The sequence below is a fragment of the Bos grunniens genome, chromosome 13, assembly GCF_055505025.1.
Source record: "Bos grunniens cultivar Pamir isolate PY7600 chromosome 13, Bosgru_T2T1.0, whole genome shotgun sequence".
In the NCBI taxonomy this organism is placed as follows: Eukaryota; Metazoa; Chordata; class Mammalia; order Artiodactyla; family Bovidae; genus Bos; species Bos grunniens.
The window spans coordinates 1,203,745-1,221,944 of record NC_141177.1 but is presented as its reverse complement, the minus strand read 5'-3'; the positions used below and the strand labels follow the sequence as shown (position 1 = coordinate 1,221,944).

The 18,200-nt window shown below is 41.7% G+C and overlaps 1 long non-coding RNA gene across 4 annotated transcripts in view; it reads left to right on the top strand.

Annotated features, from left to right (window-relative positions):
* Positions 1-18,200, top strand: part of LOC147359943 (uncharacterized) — a 61,715-nt gene that overhangs the window by 30,250 nt on the left and 13,265 nt on the right. Inside the window, exons 4-5 of one of the 4 annotated variants that reach the window (XR_015138555.1) lie at positions 34-143; positions 4,601-9,048. This is a non-coding gene — a long non-coding RNA (uncharacterized LOC147359943). Of the gene's footprint in view, positions 1-33; positions 144-503; positions 1,573-4,600; positions 9,049-18,200 lie in introns of those variants that run through there. The other 3 variants (XR_015138550.1, XR_015138557.1, XR_015138559.1) reach the window with 3 other exon arrangements.

The window sequence follows — 18,200 nt, the reverse complement described above, 5'->3', positions numbered from 1 at the left end:
GCTGATCTTCCCTCACTTGTGTCTCTTCTCCAGCTCCCAGGTTGGAGACCTCGCTGGCTGAGGCCCGTGACTTCCTCTTCTCTGAGAGTCACTTCTTTCATCTGCTGACGGGAGTGGTGTGGGCACGTCGCATCCTGGAGGCAGTGAGTGAAATCCCGAGTGTGCCTAACTCACGGTTTTATCCCTAGAAAAACGGTGACTCAACGTTGGTGTCTTTCTCCACGCCGCCTGCCTCTCCTCCTGTTGCACGTGTTACTCGTTCTTGTGTCTCTTGTATAATATTTAGCACAGCTGTGGAACTTTAATGATTTAAAGCTGCAGGTGGCTAATGTTACAAAAGCTTAATCTTCGAAGTGTCTTATATTCAAAGAGATTTGGGGTGAAGGGCAGACAGCTTTCGAGTCTGCTCCTTTTCCTGTTACCTAACCATCTCTCCTCCATAGCTTCTGATGATGGAACATCTAGTAATGACTTCCCTTTTTCATCTTTTGTTATTTCTCTAGACTCAACAAATTGATTTTTAATATCTCCCCCATGTCCTCAAATTCCTCTTAGAAGAATTCAGTCCTGCTGCTGTATAAAGTTTGGAAAGCTTAGACTCTCCAGGGGCATTCTAAACTTACTCATAAAATGAGAATGGAAGAAGGTTCTCTAAAGAAAACTGTGGCCTTTATTATCAAAGAAAGAAGCTGAACTTTGGTGAAGACGGAGAAGCTATTGAAATATTGGGGCTTAGACAATTCTTGTGAATTGCTTTGTCTACCCAGGTTTGAAACAGGCACCACTCTGGTTTGGTTGATGCCGAGTTATTGATATACTCTCCCAGGGTTCTGGCTGCCTGCGATAGCCGTAATTTCAGGATCCTCTGAGCTATGCAGCCAGGGTGATGAACTCTCTTGCTGATAACCTGATAATAAGCATTTTGATTTATTGATGATTTTATGTATCTTATCTCTTGTACCCAAATATCAACTCTTTGTGAGTAAATGTTATTTGTTTCTATTGCTTCTGGATTTTCCACAGAACCTAGCAGCTTTCTAAGAGACTATCAGGGATTCAATAAATACCTGTTGATTGACAGCTGATAACATCCCCGCTTTGAGGTCTGGAAGCTATGCATGCAAATGAGTTTTGATGCGCTCTCTGCAACTCCCCTAAAAATCATACATAATGTTCAAGTCTCTTATGATTGAAGGTATTTTAAAATAGTGCAGTGTTCACCTTGCCGTTCACAGCCTTCATGACAGACCTGTTATCTGAGCAGGCATCTGTGTTCAGGATATATAATGAGAGTGGAGCACAGGAGTTAGATTTTTGTTTCAACCTTGTATTTATTATCCGTTTGATGAACCAAGGGTGTAAATATCTACAGACTATAGGCAGGTTCCAAAATTCAACACTTTAGGGAGGAATTAATGTCTGGTCTTATTCATTCTGGTAATTTTCCAAGGATATTAAACTTGAAGCAGTCTCTCCGAAGTTAAGCTAAGTTAAGCTCTGAGAGGAATTGATATGCTTGTGTTAGAGAGGTCAAGGTCTCTATTGTGAAGCCTGCCTCTGTGTAATGAAAAATCAAATTTGAATATTAAAAACATTAATTCAGTCTTGGCAGAAAACGGAACTCACTACTCAGCTGTGCTGTACTGCTCATGTATAGTGATGAGATTTGGTGATGAGAAATGTTCTGTAGCCTAACTAGGTGAGTCTTTGATTGCTAAATAGAGCCTTTTGAGAAGCAGCTGTTCTCTAACCACACTCGGTGTGTCTGCTCTGATCCTGTCTAAATAAATAGTTTGGGTGCATGGCTGGTGTTGTCCCAGTCAGCTTTGTTTATGTAGCTGAGCTGTCTTATGGTAGGCACTGACTCAGAAATTGCATTTTACAGCCTGCATCTTATACTTTCCACATGCCAGTGACAAAGATCAGGGCCTTTATTTTCCCCATAAGGAGAATACCTCAGCTGGGATAAACTATTATGATAAATATAGCAATTTGAGATGAATGAGAAAATCAGTTAATGAGGCTTGGAATCAAGTGGGGAGAATGCAGTTGCTGGTGTGGTAGGAGAAACACAAGTATGCACATACGCATAAGCTCTTGTAGCCCCGCCGTCCTCTCTTTCCTGACTCCCATCCACAGATAAAGGAAAGTCATATACCCCGCTGTATTTGGTTCACAAGGGATTGTTGTGATGATCTAGAAGGGTGGGTTTTGGGGTTAGGAGGGAGGCTCAAGAGGAAGGGGATATGTGTATCCATATGGCTGATTCATGTTTCATAGCAGAAAGTCACACATATTATAAAGCAGTTATGTGCACTCAGTCGTGTCTGACTCTTTGCAACTCCATGGACTGTAGCCCTCCAGGCTCCTCTGTCATGGAATTTGCCAGGCAAGAATACTGTAGTGGGTTGCCATTTCCTACTTCAGGGGGTCTTCGCAACCCAGGGATCGAACCCATGTCTCTTGAGTCTCCTGTATTGACAGGAATACTCTGTACCCCAGGCGCCACCTAGGAAGCCTAAAGCAATTATAGTCCACCCCCCACCTTTTTTATCTGCTTCTAAGAAATAGAGAGCTAATGTTACAATTCTTTGCTAACACAATCAGCTAAATTTGTTTTTTAAAACATTATCTATGCAATTGCTTTAATATGGTCTTTTAATGAAGAGAATAACGACATTATCTTGATATCATCTTGAAATGCTCACTTTTAGAAATGGCCCTTTGGGAGTGGCCATATAAATACGCCCTTGCTATGCAAACTGGAGCTCCAAGACATAGTGGCTGGTGGAAAATGAAAAAAAAAATGGGTTTGGTTGGTTTTGCTTATAGGACTACCAAAACACTGATTTAACTTAAAATTTCAGTACATTGACTTGCTGACATCATGGCATCATTTCATACTGGTATGTGCTAACTGAATCCTATTCTGGAATTTTTCTGGTTCTGCTCTCTTATACACAGACTGGGGTATTTCAGCCCTGGAGGGCCACCCCAGTTATTACATTAGAATTGCTCAGGTGTTTTACCAGAGTCTGTAAAGGACTGGTTGCTTTGATTACATTTAAAATATGCCTTTAAAGGGAATGACTTCAATGTCAACTTTATTGATGGTTTAATCTACCTTTTAAAAATAGGGTACCCAGTAACATTTTTCAAAAACATGGATCTGTAATTTTTAATAGATGTTGTCTTAGCTCCCGCACTATGCTGATGTGGTATTTTGGTGATCAGGGCTCAGTTTTCTCAAGTCATTATGGCAGAGAATCTAACCTTTTCTGTCTAGGTACCCAGGGTATATATATTCCAGTTTCAACAGTTTAATTAGGATACCAATAAGCCTGTGGAGCAACAGAGAGAAGAGGAGAATGGAGAGGAGGGAGAGAGAAAATCACCATGCCTTCTAAAGGCTCTTACACAAGCTGACCATGCTAGGTGATTAGATTTTTGGATAACTCTTTAATATCCTATGCAAACAGGGTAAGTTAGGATGAGTAAATCAAAACCAAACCCCCAAAACTTAAAAATTAAAATCAAGGCAACCTGACAAGTTTGAACATCCATTTCCCCGTCTTTACCTCTAAGAAGAAAGACCACAGTCTTGTGTCTACATTTCCACAGACGGGAAATTATGCAGGATGGTTCTGAAGAGAGATTTAGGGGAGAGGAATGTTTCTGGGGGATGGGTAGAAAAATGCTGGAATCAGAGTGTTTCAGAAACATTCCATGTGACTTGGGTCAAAGACGGGTAGGAGGGAGTTGGCTGTTCTGTGCTAAGAGGTCCTGCACCCAGTGGTGTGCTGGTAAGAACGTGACCATCGGCTCCTTGTAGAGCCATGTGGGCAAAATAGGACTGGATGAGCTCATATAGACTTTACTAACATAAAGTATATGTAGCGCCCGATATATTAATAAAAAGAAAATGTACAATACACTTTGTTGTAAATTCCATATGACCAGTTGAATCTCACAGAACGTTTCATTAGTTTTTGGTGAACTCTTGTATCTGTAGACAAATTATGATTGTAAATGACCAAGAAGTTTAGTTCTGATATGAATGTTGAGTGATGTTTTTCAAAATATGGAAGTGAAAAGCTGAAGCCGTGATGTACTTCACCGGTTTATCAAGGACTTGAGCAGCTGCTTTGCTGAGCTGAATGGTAGTTTGGGAACTGGAAGGAAGCTTCCTTGACTGCTGCCGTGTCTTTTTCTTCTGTGCAGTGTGTGTGTGTGTTCTTCACAATGTGACGGCTACAGGCGCGGCACGCCCAGGCATAGTCTGCATGGTCAGCGTGTTTTCCTTCTGCCACTTTCTTAAGTCTAGAGATCCACAAGGTTCAGGGAGTTCTGATTTGTACCATTCGTAAATCCTCCTGCCGTCTTCAGTTTCAAATCTCTGACGTGAGGACACCGAATGAGGAGTTGGGAAGAGAAGTGAAGTAGCTTGCTCTCATGTAATATTTGCATTGTACAGATAAAATAGACATAAGTAAACTTTGCTTAAATAAAAGTGAAGTATAATAAAATATTAGGTACTGATGATCTTTGTGTATTTACTACCTTTGTTTTTAACGTAAAGTTTGTATTGTTTAATTTTCAGTGACATGCATGTTGGGATTCCCTGGTAGCTCAGTGGTAAAGACCCAGCCTGCTGATGCAGGAGAACCATGGGCTCGATCCCTGGGGTCATGAAGATCCTCTGGAGAAGGAAGTGGCAACCCACTCCAGTATGCTCCCTGGGGAATCTCATGGACAGAAGCAGCCTGGCAGGCTACAGCCCATGGGGTCGCAAGAGTCGGATATGCCTTAGTGACAAAACAACAACATTCATGTTTAGCAACCTGCTTGCAAAATTCCCGAAAAGCTAACTGTTAGTTCCTGTAAGTTTGTTCGGGCCAGCTCCAGCACACTGCTGCCCGGATCCTGTCCGGCAGAGTCCCAGAGCCGCACAGGAGCCTCTGTGAGGGGTGACTGGACGGCGCTTTGTACCTGGGGTGAAGGCCCCTCCACTGGCGCTTGGTCCTAACGTAGCGCAGCTGCCTGTACAACAGACCACAGTGGCTCGGACAAGTGAGCGTTAGAAAGCAGTGCTGAGGGTCAGCACGAGCCTCCCCCAAATGTGCCACTTTTGTACGAGGGTTATTTTGAGCCTGGGCTTCCCTGGTGGCTCAGACGGTAAAGAATCTGCCTGCAATGGGGGAGACCTGGGTTTGGTCCCTGGGTTGGGAAGATCCCCTGGGGAAGGGAATGGCTCCCCTCTCCAGTGTTCTTGCCTGGAGAATCCCATGGACAGGGGAGCCTGGTGGGCTATAGTGCAGCCTGTGGTTGCAAAGAGTCGGACACGACTGAGCGACTTTCACTTCAGTATTTTGAGTTTAAGGCAGTTTAGACTCTCTAGGTTCAGGAGAAACTACTTTCTGTCTCTCCTTTAAATACCTAGAATAATTTAAATTGGGGACTTTTCCTAGAGAAAGAGTAATGACCAGAGGTAAATTTTATCTGAGTGGCCTCATCTATATGGCAGGTGAACATCGAATTACTAGACGTCAGCTGTGCTTGTCGTCCTGTAAGTGACCTTCCTCTCCTTGGAAGTCCCCAGCCGCATCCTATTCCTGTGCTCAGAATGGCACATACACCTTATGTTAACTTTCTGTCTCCAAATCTCTCATGTGTGTGGTGTTCCTGTACATACAAAATTAAATTGAATATTCTCCTGTTAATTTATCTCACATCAGCTTACTTCTTTGGCCAGCTAGAAGGGTAGAGGAATATTTTCTTCTTCCTGACAGCAGTAACTGGGGTCAGTGAAAACCAGAGATCTTTCCGGAGTTTGAGTCTGGCCTGTGCATAACCTGTCACGGCTTCTTTTTTGGTGATTGAGCCCCAGTGACATCTGAGAAGGAAAGGTTCCGGCAACTTCAGCATTGGAATATGTGCCTGTTCAATCGGGGAATGCTTAGAGTCAGTTTGAATTCTATCTAGAAAAATAAAAATAGCATGATTTTTCTTATACAAATGTGGCAGAGTAGAATTCATACCCACTAAACTCATTGCAATATTTTAGGCTGTTGAATGCAAAACCCTGCCCTGAAAAGGGGCATGGAGCACTGTAAGCCTTAAAATAAATCAACTGAGATTCCAGGCCCTACCACCCAACTCGGAACAATTTCAGCTAAGTTGACTATAAAAAAGATTTCATTGGAGTTGTAATATTGTTTTTATGCCCTGTGTATACCTGCCAGCAGATAAAGAACAAAACCTGGAAGCTACATTGAAATACAGTTGATTAGGAGAGTCATAGAAAAGGGAAGGGAGAAATGGAATGGAGGGGAAATGGCTATTATTACTTTTAATAGAATGTAGCTCTCTTAAATCAAGGCAGAAAGATTGAATCACAATGAAGTATTTATTTCTTCTCAAACATTTCAAATTTTCTAGTTAAAAATGTCACAATTTTAAGAGTCTCAAATATCACAGTATATCAGTCCTTTATAGCTATTTATAGACAATATTCAAATAACACTTCTAGTGTCATAAAATTTTCCCGTGACTCTTAGGACTCCACTATTTCTACTTAAAGTTCACACTGCTGGATACAGAGCACTTTTTCATTTACTTTGAAATGTCTCACCATGCTATTAACACACAGTTTAAAATTCAGAAGCAATTTTACAGTAAAATCAGGGGAGCATAAAAACTATGGAAAACTTTGATGGAATGCTAAAACACATTGAAAGTTCAATTGAAATGGTTATTGATTGCCCAAAGTCCCAGATTATTTTATATTATCACAATTGGCTAATTGGATTTAACACTAAAGATTTAAAAAAAAAATCCTTTATTCAAGCCAGATTGTGCTTGTTTACAAGTGAATTCAGGCATAAGTAAGCCCCCTTAATGTAATTATCTAGTTTGTCCAATTTAGATGTAGGATATTTAATAGTTTATTCTGCTGTTGACATGCACCCAAAATCTGATCTAGACATTGTAATACCATCCAGACCTAGAAGGCTTTATACCATATTTTAATACATTTATTGTTTTTTAATTTACTCAGATTTTTTGACAATTTATTTAGTTGGAAGATAATTGCTTTACAATATTGTGTAAATATGGTTTCTGGCGTACATCAGCATGAATTGACCACAGGTACATATATGTCCCCTGCCTCTCAAACCTCCGTCCCGTCTCCCACCCTGTCCCACCCCTCTGGGTGTCACAGAGCACTAGATTGAGCCCTTGTGTCATACAGCAAATCCCCACTGCTGTCTGTCTACACATGGTCGTGCGTATGTTTCACGCTACTCTTTCAATGGGTCCCACCCTCTCCTTCTCCCTCTGTGTCCACAAGTTAATATAAATTAACATACATAATATGTTAATATTTGTAAAACACTTTTTTCTTTGGGACTAATTCTCAGTTTGCACAAAAACTGCAGAGTGAGAGCAGAGAGTTCCTGTATACCCTTTACCAGTTTCTCCAGATGTTAATATCTCATATAGCTATTGTAGTATTGTCAAAACTGAGAGATGAATTTTAGGACATTGTTATTAACTAAATTGCAGACTTTACACTGATTTCACCAACTTTTTCATTCATATTCTTGGTCTGTTGCAGAATTCAATCCAGGATCCCACATTGCACTTAATCATCGTGTTTCTTTAGTCTTTTCTGGTCTGTGTAGGCTTTCATTTTTCTTGTTTTTCATGACCTTGCCAGTTTTGAGCAGTGTTGGGTAGGCATTGTAAGACTGTCTCTCAGTTTGGGTTACTGATATTTCTTGTGTGTTAAACTGGGGTTATGATGCTTCTGGATGAATTCCGTAGAGGCCGTGTGTCCTCTTGACATCCTATCAGGGTGCAGGATATCAACATGACTTGTCAGTGCTCATGTTGACGTTGACCACTTGGATGGGATGGAACCTGCTAGGTCTCTCAGGTGTGAAGTTTGTATTTTGCCCTTTCCATATTCTGTTTTTAGGAAGTGAGTTACTAAGTCCAGCCTGCACTAGTGGTGGTGGTAATAGGAGGGTGGTGGTTTACTCACTAAGTTGTGTCCCACTCTTCTACAGCCCCGTTGTCTGTAACGCACTAGGCTCCTCTGTCCATGGGAATTTTCAGGGAGAATAGTGGAGTGAGTTGCCATTTGTTTCTCCAGAGGATCATCCTGACCTAGGGACAGAACCACATCTCTTGCATTGGCAAGCAAATTTTTTATTTAATCACTGAATCACCTGGGAAGCTCAGTAGGAGGGTTGTTTTTGTTTTTCATTTGCTAAGTCATGTCCAGCTCTTTGAGATCCAATGGACTACAGTGTACCAGGCTTCCCAATCCTTCACTATCTCTCGGAGTTTGCTGGAACTCGTGTCCATTAAGTCAGTGAGGCCATCCAACCATCTCATCCTCTGTGGCCCTCTTTTCCTGCTCACAGTCTTTCCCAGCATCAGGGCCTTTTCTAATGAGTAAGTTCTTCGCATCAGGTAGCCTAAGTACTGGAGCTTCAGCTTCAGCATCAGTCCTTCCAATGAATATTCAGGGTTGATTTCCTTTAGGATTGACTGGTTTGATCTCCTTGCTGTAGGGGGTGAAGTTAGGAATACTCTAAGGAAGACGTGCTTGTTTTTCCTTGAAAGGAGTTTGTCACTTGTGAAGTGATTAAGTGATTAAACTCACACTTAGCAATTAAACTTTCAGAATTTAAACATGCTCATCCATTTTAGAAGGAACAGACACTATAAGAAAAAATTCAGCAGGTGGGATGTTTCCCCGCTCTCCATGTGAGGGGCCTCTGAAATCTATTCTCCTGTTTTGATTACACATTCCATGTACAATAAGGATGTACTTCAGTTAAGTGTATGTATGCACTACTGAACTGATGTATTGTGTACTTTGGGAAATATGCATAAAAGTAAATGTAAAGGATGTGCTAAAAGTCAAGATCTAAACAGAATAGCAGTTTCTAATATTTAAATACTTAGTGTGTTTTATGCATTGTTCTAAACGCTCTTTCCTATTTTAATAAATTTGATCCTAACAAAAAAACCTATGGAGTCAGAGCTCTGACTGTTCACGTTTCACAGATGAGGAACATCTTGAGACGGGAAACTCTAAGTGCTTGACCGGAAGTCCCCGCGCTAACAGGCGGTCGAGGCGGGTCCTCCCCGGGTGGGCGCTGAGCTTCACGGGGAGTTCCTCCACCTCTGCTCCCACCCCGCTCTGGTGCGCGTGCAGTTCCAGCTTTGGGTCGTTCCAGCCCACTGCTGAGACGGGCCCGGGGAACCGCTCAGGGCTGGCGCTGACTGCCGCCCCGCGTCCGGTGCTGGGCTGCCCTGGGTCTGCCCGTGCGGGCTCGCCCGTCCCCACCACGCCTCTCTGCTGTGCCCTGGATGGGGACCCCGGCGCGGAAGACCTTGCTTCTGTTTCTTAGCTTCGGCAACAGCTGTCTCTCGCTGCTGCTGTCTCTCTGCTGTGAACCCGCTTTGTTGGTGCCTCTGTGTGACTGTGACCACCAGCTAATCTTACAGTGTGCGCTGGGAAGAGGGCAAGAATGGCTTCACACTGTGCTGGGAAAAATCTACTTCTGTCAGCATGAGAATGATTTCATTGCAGCTCAGCATTGGGGAACTTCTTTCTGTAGCTTGCCTTTAAGTACCTATCTCCCAGGCAACAGTTACTTGGATTATTATTATTGAATCACCTCATGGACAATATTTTGTGGGTTGCATAGACTCATTTTTCTACTTTAAAAAAGGCATGTGGTTTTTGCCTGTAAAAGATATTTGGAACATATAGAAAATATAAAAAAGATTTAAAAAGCACATTAACTCCTTTCAGCTGGAGATAATTCTTATTAACAGTTGAATTCAGTTCCTTTCATTCTGATTTCTGTATGAGGAAAATACTTATACATATGTATGCACATATATGTATGTTTTATATGTGTTTAAATTTGCATTGATAGTAAGATTGTATTTTCTTTTAAAAATGATTTGTCAGAACATTTGTGTGTTAGTAAACTTTTAAATCTGCTTTTGAATTGGTTTATTAAATCCACTGTTTTTTTCAGTTTTCAGTTGACATTCAGTTCAGTTCAGTTGCTCAGTCCGACTCTTTGCGACCCCATGAACTGCAGCATGCCAGGCCTCCCTGTCTATTACCAACTCCTGGAGTCTACCCAAACCCATGTGCATCGAGTTGGTGATGCCATCCAACCATCTCATCCTCTGTCGTCCCCTTCTCCTCCTGCCCTCAATCTTTCCCAGCATCAGGGCCTTTCAAATGAGTCAGCTCTTCGCATCAGGTGGCCAAAGTATTGGAGTTTCAGCTTCAAAATCAGTCCTTCCAATGAACACCCAGGACTGATCTCCTTTAGGATGGACTGGTTGGATCTCCTTGCAGTCCAAGGGACTCTCAAGAGTCTTCTCCAACACCACAGTTCAAAAGCATCAATTCTTTGGTGCTCAGCTTTCTTCATAGTCCAACTCTCACATCCATACATGACCACTGGAAAAACCATAGCTTTGACTAGAAGGACCTATGTTGGCAAAGTAATGTCTCTGCTTTTGAATATGCTATCTAGGTTGGTCATAACTTTCCTTCCAAGGAGTAAGCGTCTTTTAATTTCATGGCTGCAGTCACCATCTGCAGTGATTTTGGAGCCCAGAAAAATAAAGTCAGCCACTGTTTCCACTCTTTCCCCATCTATTTGCCATGAAGTGATGGGACTGGATGCCATGATCTTCGTTTTCTGAATGTTGAGCTTTAAGCCAACTTTTTCACTCTTCTCTTTCACTTTCATCAGGAGGCTCTTTAGTTCTTCACTTTCTGCCATGAGGTTAGTGTCATCTGCATATCTGAGGTTATTGATATTTCTCCCGGCAATCTTGATTCCAGTGTGTGCTTCCTCCAGCCCATCGTGTCTCATGATGTACTCTGCATGTAACTTGCGTAAGCACGATGACAATATACAGCCTTGACGTACTCCTTTTCCTATTTGGAACCAGTCTGTTATTCCATGTCTAGTTCTAACTGTTGCTTCCTGACCTGCATATAGGTTTCTCAAGAGGCAGGTCACGTGGTCTGGTATTCCCATCTCTTTTAGAGTTTTCCACAGTTTATTGTGATCCACACAGTCAAAGGCTTTGGCATAGTCAAGAAAGCAGAAATAGATGTTTTTCTGGAACTCTCTTGCTTTTTACATCATCCAGTGGATGTTGGCAATTTGATCTCTGGTTCCTCTGCCTTTTCTAAAACCAGATTGAACATCTGGAAGTTCATGGTTCAAATATTGCTGAAGCCTGGCTTGGAGAATTGTGAGCATTACTTTACTAGCGTGTGAGATGAGTGCAATTGTGTGGTAGTTTGAGCATTCTTTGGCATTGCCTTTTTTGGGGTTGGAATGAAAACGGACCTTTTCCAGTCCTGTGGCCACTGCTGAGTTTTCCAAATTTGCTGACAGAATGTGGTCCACTGGAGAAGGGAATGGCAAACCACTTCAGTATTCTTACCTTGAGAACCCCATGAACAGTATGAAAAGGCAAAAAGATAGGACACTGAAAGATGAACTCCCCAGGTCAGTAGGTGCCCAATATGCTACCGGATCAGTAGAGAAATAACTCCAGAAAGAATGAAGGGATGGAGCCAAAGCAAAAACAACACCCAGTTGTGGATGGGACTGGTGATGGAAGCAGGGTTCGATGCTGTAAAGAGCGATATTGCATAGGAACCTGAAATGTTAGGTCCATGAATCAAGGCAAATTGGAAGTGGTCAAACAGGAGACGACAAGAGTGAACGTTGACATTCTAGGAATCAGTTGACATTATGTTTATGTATTTCTCCTACTTTTCTTGGTTTGTTTAATTATCATCTTTCTAATTTCTCAAGTTAGGCTGTCAGTTCAATATCTATTTATTATGGTTATTATAACATTTAGAGCCATGGCTTTTTATCTGATTTCATTTTTGATCAAACGCTATAAAATTTCATGTGCTTTGTTTTGAATGTAATTATATTAAGTGGTCCATAATTACGGTTTTGGTTTCCTCTTTAATAGAAAAGATTGTTGGTTTTTCAGATTTAAACTTTTAAACTGAAAAACTTTACATTTTAGCATAGTTTTAGATTTACAGAAGTTGTGAAGATTTCTCAGAGTTCCTACATACCCCATACCCAGTTTCTCTATTGTTAATGTATTAATTAGTATTGTATGTTTGTCACAATTAATGAACCAATATAGTATTATTAAAATCTTTATTCAGATTTCCTTAGTTTTTACTTAATGTCCTTTTTCTGTTCCAGGATCCTGTTTAGAATCTCATATTAGATTAAGTCGGAGGAGGCAATGGCACCCCACTCCAGTACTCTTGCTTGGAAAATCCCATGGACGGAGGAGCCTGTTAGGCTGCAATCCATGGGGTTGCTAAGAGTCGGACACGACTGAGTGACTTCACTTTCACTTTTCACTTTCCTGCCTTGGAGAAGGAAATGGCAACCCACTCCAGTGTTCTTGCCTGGAGAATCCCAGGGACGGGGGAGCCTGGTGGGCTGCCGTCTATGGGGTTGCACAGAGTCAGACACGACTGAAGTGACTTAGCATAGCATAGCATTAGATTAAGTGATGCTTCCTTAGGCTTCTATTAGCTTAACACGAAAGTAGTGAAAAGTGAAAGTGTTGCTCAGTCATGTGTGACTGTTTGAGACCCAGTGGACTGTAGCCTGCCAGGCTTCTCTGTCCATGTGATTTCCCGGGAGAATACTGGAGTGGGTAGCCATTCCCTTCTTCCCAACCCAGGAATTGAATCAAGGTCTTCCACATTGCAGGCAGATTCTTTACAGTCTGAACCGCCAGGGAAGCCCCAAGAATACTGGAGTGGGGTGCCTTTCCCTTCTCTAGGGGATCTTCCTGACCCAGGGGTTTGGGGTTAGGCTGGGTTGATGAATTATTGGGAGATTTTCAGGGTTTGTTATTGTTCTTGCCATTTTAATAGTGTACGGGAGTATATTATTTGAATTTTCATTTTCCTAGTGACATCTTTTCATTTCTCATTTTCCATGTATCATCAGTCTGTCCATTTAACTGTCTCACCATCTATCCAGCTATCATCTATATATTTATCATCTTTTTTGAGGTGTCTGATCAGGTCTTTTGCACATTTTTTAATTGGATTTTTTTAAATAATTGAGTTTTAGTGTTTTTGTATATTTGATACCTTGTCTTTTATTAGATATCTAGTTTGCAAAAGCTTTCTCCTAGCCTGAGGCTTGTCTGTTCATTCTCTTAATAGTAGCTTTCATAATACAAAGTATTTCTAATTTTAGTAAAGTCCAATTTATTGTATTTTTTTCATGGATAATATTTTTGGTGTTGTATCTGGAAACATCATCAGATCCAAGGTTACATATTTTCTCCTATTTTCTTCTAGCTGTTATATAGTCTTATATTTTACATTTTAGTCTATGATCCATTTTGAGTTAGTTTTTTCTTAAGGTTTAAGGTCCATGTCTAGGTTTTTCTGTGTACAGACACAACACCCTTTATTGAAAGATGATCCCATCTCCATTGGATTTCAGTTGCATCTTCTTTTAAAAAGTATGCTTTTATTGTATTTTGGTCAGATATCAATTATCATTGGTATGCTTTTTCATTTTTTAATGTTTTGAGATTTTCTTTGTGGCCCTATATATAAACAGTCTCAATTGTATTCTTTGTAAGCTGCAATTGCAGCTCTTGAAACAACATTATTAATTATATTATTTAAATCATCAAGGTCTTGTTAATGTTTTACCTGCCTTCATATTTGTCAAAATTCACAGCTTCTGGCTATTAAATTATTTCAGACCATTTTTCCTGTATTCTAAAATTCTTCTTTATCTATTTTGATGTTTTATGAATTCATATCAAAATTTCATGAATGTTTTTTATTATTGTCCCCCACCTGTGTTCATCAGCGTTAGTTGCTTACATGATATCTGCCTTCTCTCTTTTCCTAAAAGAACCCCAGTTTAAAAAAACACAGTGTATTTCCCAGAATCCCTTCACCTTTGGGATGGCTTTGTGATAAGTATCAGGCCAAAAAAACACCTAAGCCTGATGCCGCCTGGGGATGTTAGAGACTCTTCTTTCCAGTGCACGTGCAGTCTCTTGGTCCCTGCCGCTTCTTTCTTCAGTTTTTCTGAAATGCACACAGGAAGCAGGAGATGGTGCAGCTATCCATTCTAAACACAAATCTCTTTCATTTCTACAAAGTTGTCTTCTATTTTTCCTGTTTTAAAACTTCATCTTGTTCATATTCTTTCTTATAGCCTCCTGCTATTGCAAGTGTGTGTGTGTGTGTGTACAGACAGAGAAAAGAGGAGGCTTTGGGAGAGGAGGGAGCAGAGAAGTAGAGAGAAGCCAGGGGCAGGGGTAGAATTTGTGGGATCTGCCCCATGCTTTTGGATCCTTCTTTTTAAGTTTTATTCCGTTTTAAATTTCCCTTAAGCTCTGCAGAGATCTCACGAGCTTGCCTCACCCACAGGATTTTCAGTCATTTCTCATCTACTCTCCAGGAGACAGGAAATCAGCATCTAAAGCAATTTATATTTTAGCATTGATCTGGCTGCTGCTACTGCTGCTAAGTCGCCTGTCCTGTCCGACTCTGTGCGACCCCATAGACGGCAGCCCACCAGGCCCCTCCATCCATGGGATTTTCCAGGCAAGAGTACTGGAGTGGGTTGCCATTGCCTTCTCCGATTGATCTGACAGTAAAGCATAAAACTGAAGAGTGCAGCCTTAGGGATCAGGAAATTGCGTTCTAATCCTGGCTCAGCCACTAGTTGTTTTATCCTGAGCAAACACACCCACCTTCTCCTGCTTGTTTTGCCATTTGTGAAATGTGTACAAAAATGGTACCTCCTGATAAGGTTTCAGTTCAGTTCAGTGGCTCAGTCGTGTCCGACTCTCTGCGACCCCATGAATCACAGCACGCCAGGCCTCCCTGTACATCACCAGCTCCCGGAGTTCACTCAGACCCACGTCCAACGAGTCAGTGACACCATCCAGCCATCTCATCCTCTGTCGTCCCCTTCTCCTCCTGCCCCCAATCCCTCCCAGCATCAGAGTCTTTTCCAATGAGTCAACTCTTGCCATGAGGTGGCCAAAGTACTGGAGTTTCAGCTTTAGCATCATTCCTTCCAAAGAAATCCCAGGGCTGATCTCCTTCAGAATGGACTGGTTGGATCTCCTTGCAGGCCAAGGGACTCTCAAGAGTCTTCTCCAACACCACAGTTCAAAAGCATCAATTCTTTGGTGCTCAGCTTTCTTCACAGTTCAACTCTCACATCCATACATGACCACAGGAAAAACCATAGCCTTGACTAGACAGACCTTTGTTGGCAAAGTAATGTCTCTGCTTTTTAATATGCTATCTAGGTTGGTCATAACTTTCCTTCCAAGGAGCAAGTGTCTTTTAATTTCATGGCTGCAATCACCATCTGCAGTGATTTTGGAGCCCCCAAAAATAAAGTCTGACACTGTTTCCACTGTTTCCCCATCTATTTCCCATGAAGTGATGGGACCAGTTGCCATGATCTTCGTTTTCTGAATGTTGAGCTTTAAGCCAACTTTTTCACTCTCCTCTTTCACTTTCATCAAGAGGCTTTTTAGTTCCTCTTCACTTTCTGCCATAAGGGTGGTGTCATCTGATAAGGTTTGAGAAGCTTTAAATCAGAAACTTCATACAAAGTCCCTACGATGTGCCTGATAGATCAGATGAGATCAGTTTCTCAGTCGTGTCCGACTCTTTGCGACCCCATGAATCGCAGCACACCAGGCCTCCCTGTACATCACCAACTCCCGGATGAGACTCATGTCCATCGAGTCAGTGATGCCATCCAGCCATCTCATCCTCTGTCGTCCCCTTCTCCTCCTGCCCCCAATCCCTCCCAGCATCAGAGTCTTTTCTAATGAGTTAACTCTTCGCATGAGGTGGCCAAAGTACTGGAGTTTCAGCTTCAGCATCATTCCTTCCAAAGAAATCCCAGGGCTGATCTCCTTCAGAATGGAGTGGTTGGATCTCCTTGCAGCCCAACGGACTCTCAAGAGTCTTCTCCAACACCGCAGTTCAGAAGCATCAGTTCTTCGGTGCTCAGCCTTCTTCACAGTCCAACTCTCACATCCATACATGACCGCAGGAAAAACCATAGCCTTGACTAGACGGACCTTTGTTGGCAAAGTAATATCTCTGCTTTTGAATATGCTATCTAGGTTGGTCATAACTTTCCTTCCAAGGATTAAGCGTCTTTTAATTTCGTGGCTGCAGTCACCATCTCTAGTGATTTTGGAGCCCAGAAAAATAAAGTCTGACACTGTTTCCACTGTTTCCCCATCTATTTCCCAGGAAGTGGTGGGGCCAGATGCCATGATCTTCGTTTTCTGAATGTTGAACTTTAAGCCAACTTTTTCACTCTCCACTTTCACTTTCATCAAGAGGCTTTTTAGTTCCTCTTCACTTTCTGCCATAAGGGTGGTGTCATCTGCATATCTGAGGTTCTTGATATTTCTCCCAGCAATCTTGATTCCAGCTTGTGTTTCTTCCAGTCCAGTATTTCTCATGATGTACTCTGCATATAAGTTAAATAAACAGGGTGACAATATACAGCCTTGACGAACTTCTTTTCCTATTTGGAACCAGTCTGTTGTTCCATGTCCAGTTCTAACTGTTGCTTCCTGACCTGCATACAGATTTCTCAAGAGGCAGATCAGGTGGTCTGGTATTCCCATCTCTTTCAGAATTTTCCAGAGTTTATTGTGATCCACACAGTCAAAGGCTTTGGCATAGTCAATAAAGCAGAAATAGATGTTTTCTGGAACTCTCTTGCTTTTTCCACGATCCAGTGGATGTTGGCAATTTGATCTCTGGTTCCTCTGCCTTTTCTAAAACCAGCTTGAACATCAGGAAGTTCACAGTTCACATATTGCTGAAGCCTGGCTTGGAGAATTTTGAGCATGACTTTACTAGCATGTGAGATGAATGCAATTTTGCCATAGTTTGAGCATTCTTTGGCATTGCTTTTCTTTGGGATTGGAATGAAAACGGACCTTTTCCAGTCTTGTGGCCACTGCTGAGTTTTCCAAATTTGTTGGCATATTGAGTGCAGCACTTTCACAGCATCATCTTTCAGGATTTGAAATAGCTCCACTGGAATTCCATCACCTCCACTAGCTTTGTTCATAGTGATGCTTTCCAAGGCCCACTTGACTTCACATTCCAGGATGTCTGGCTCTAGGTCAGTGATCACACCATCGTGATTATCTGGGTCGTGAAGATCTTTTTTGTACAGTTCTTCTGTGTATTCTTGCCATCTCTTCTTAATATCTTCTTCTGTTAGGTCCATACCATTTCTGTCGTTTATCGAGCCCATCTTTGCATGAAATATTCCTTTGGTATCTCTGATTTTCTTGAAGAGATCCCTAGTCTTTCCCATTCTGTTGTTTTCCTCTATTTCTTTGCATTGATCGCTGAGGAAGGCTTTCTTATCTCTTCTTGCTATTCTTTGGAACTCTGCATTCATATGTTTATATCTTTCCTTTTCTCCTTTGCTTTTCGCTTCTTTTCTTTTCACAGCTATTTGTAAGGCCTTCCCAGATAGCCATTTTGCTTTTTTGCATTTCTTTTCCATGGGGATGGTCTTGATCCCTGTCTCCTGTACAATGTCACGAAGCTCATTCCATAGTTCATCAGGCACTCTATCTATCAGATCTAGGCCCTTAAATCTATTTCTCACTTCCACTGTATAATCATAAGGGATTTGATTTAGGTCATACCTGAATGGTCTAGTGGTTTTCCCTACTTTCTTCAATTTAAGTATAAATTTGGCAATAAGGAGTTCATGGTCTGAGCCACAGTCAGCTCCTGGTCTTGTTTTTTTGCTGACTGAATAGAGCTTCTCCATCTTTGGCTGCAAAGAATATAATCAGTCTGATTTTGGTGTTGACCATCTGGTGATGTCCATGTATAGAGTCTTCTCTTGTGGTGTTGGAAGAGGGTGTTTGTTATGACCAGTGCATTTTCTTGGCAAAACTCTATTAGTCTTTGCCCTGCTTCATTCCGTATAAGTATTCAGTCCTAAATATACATTTTGGTCCTACATTATTGTTCGTTTATTAATGAAATGGCACCCCACCCCAGTAGTCTTGCCTGGAAAATCCCATGGATGGAG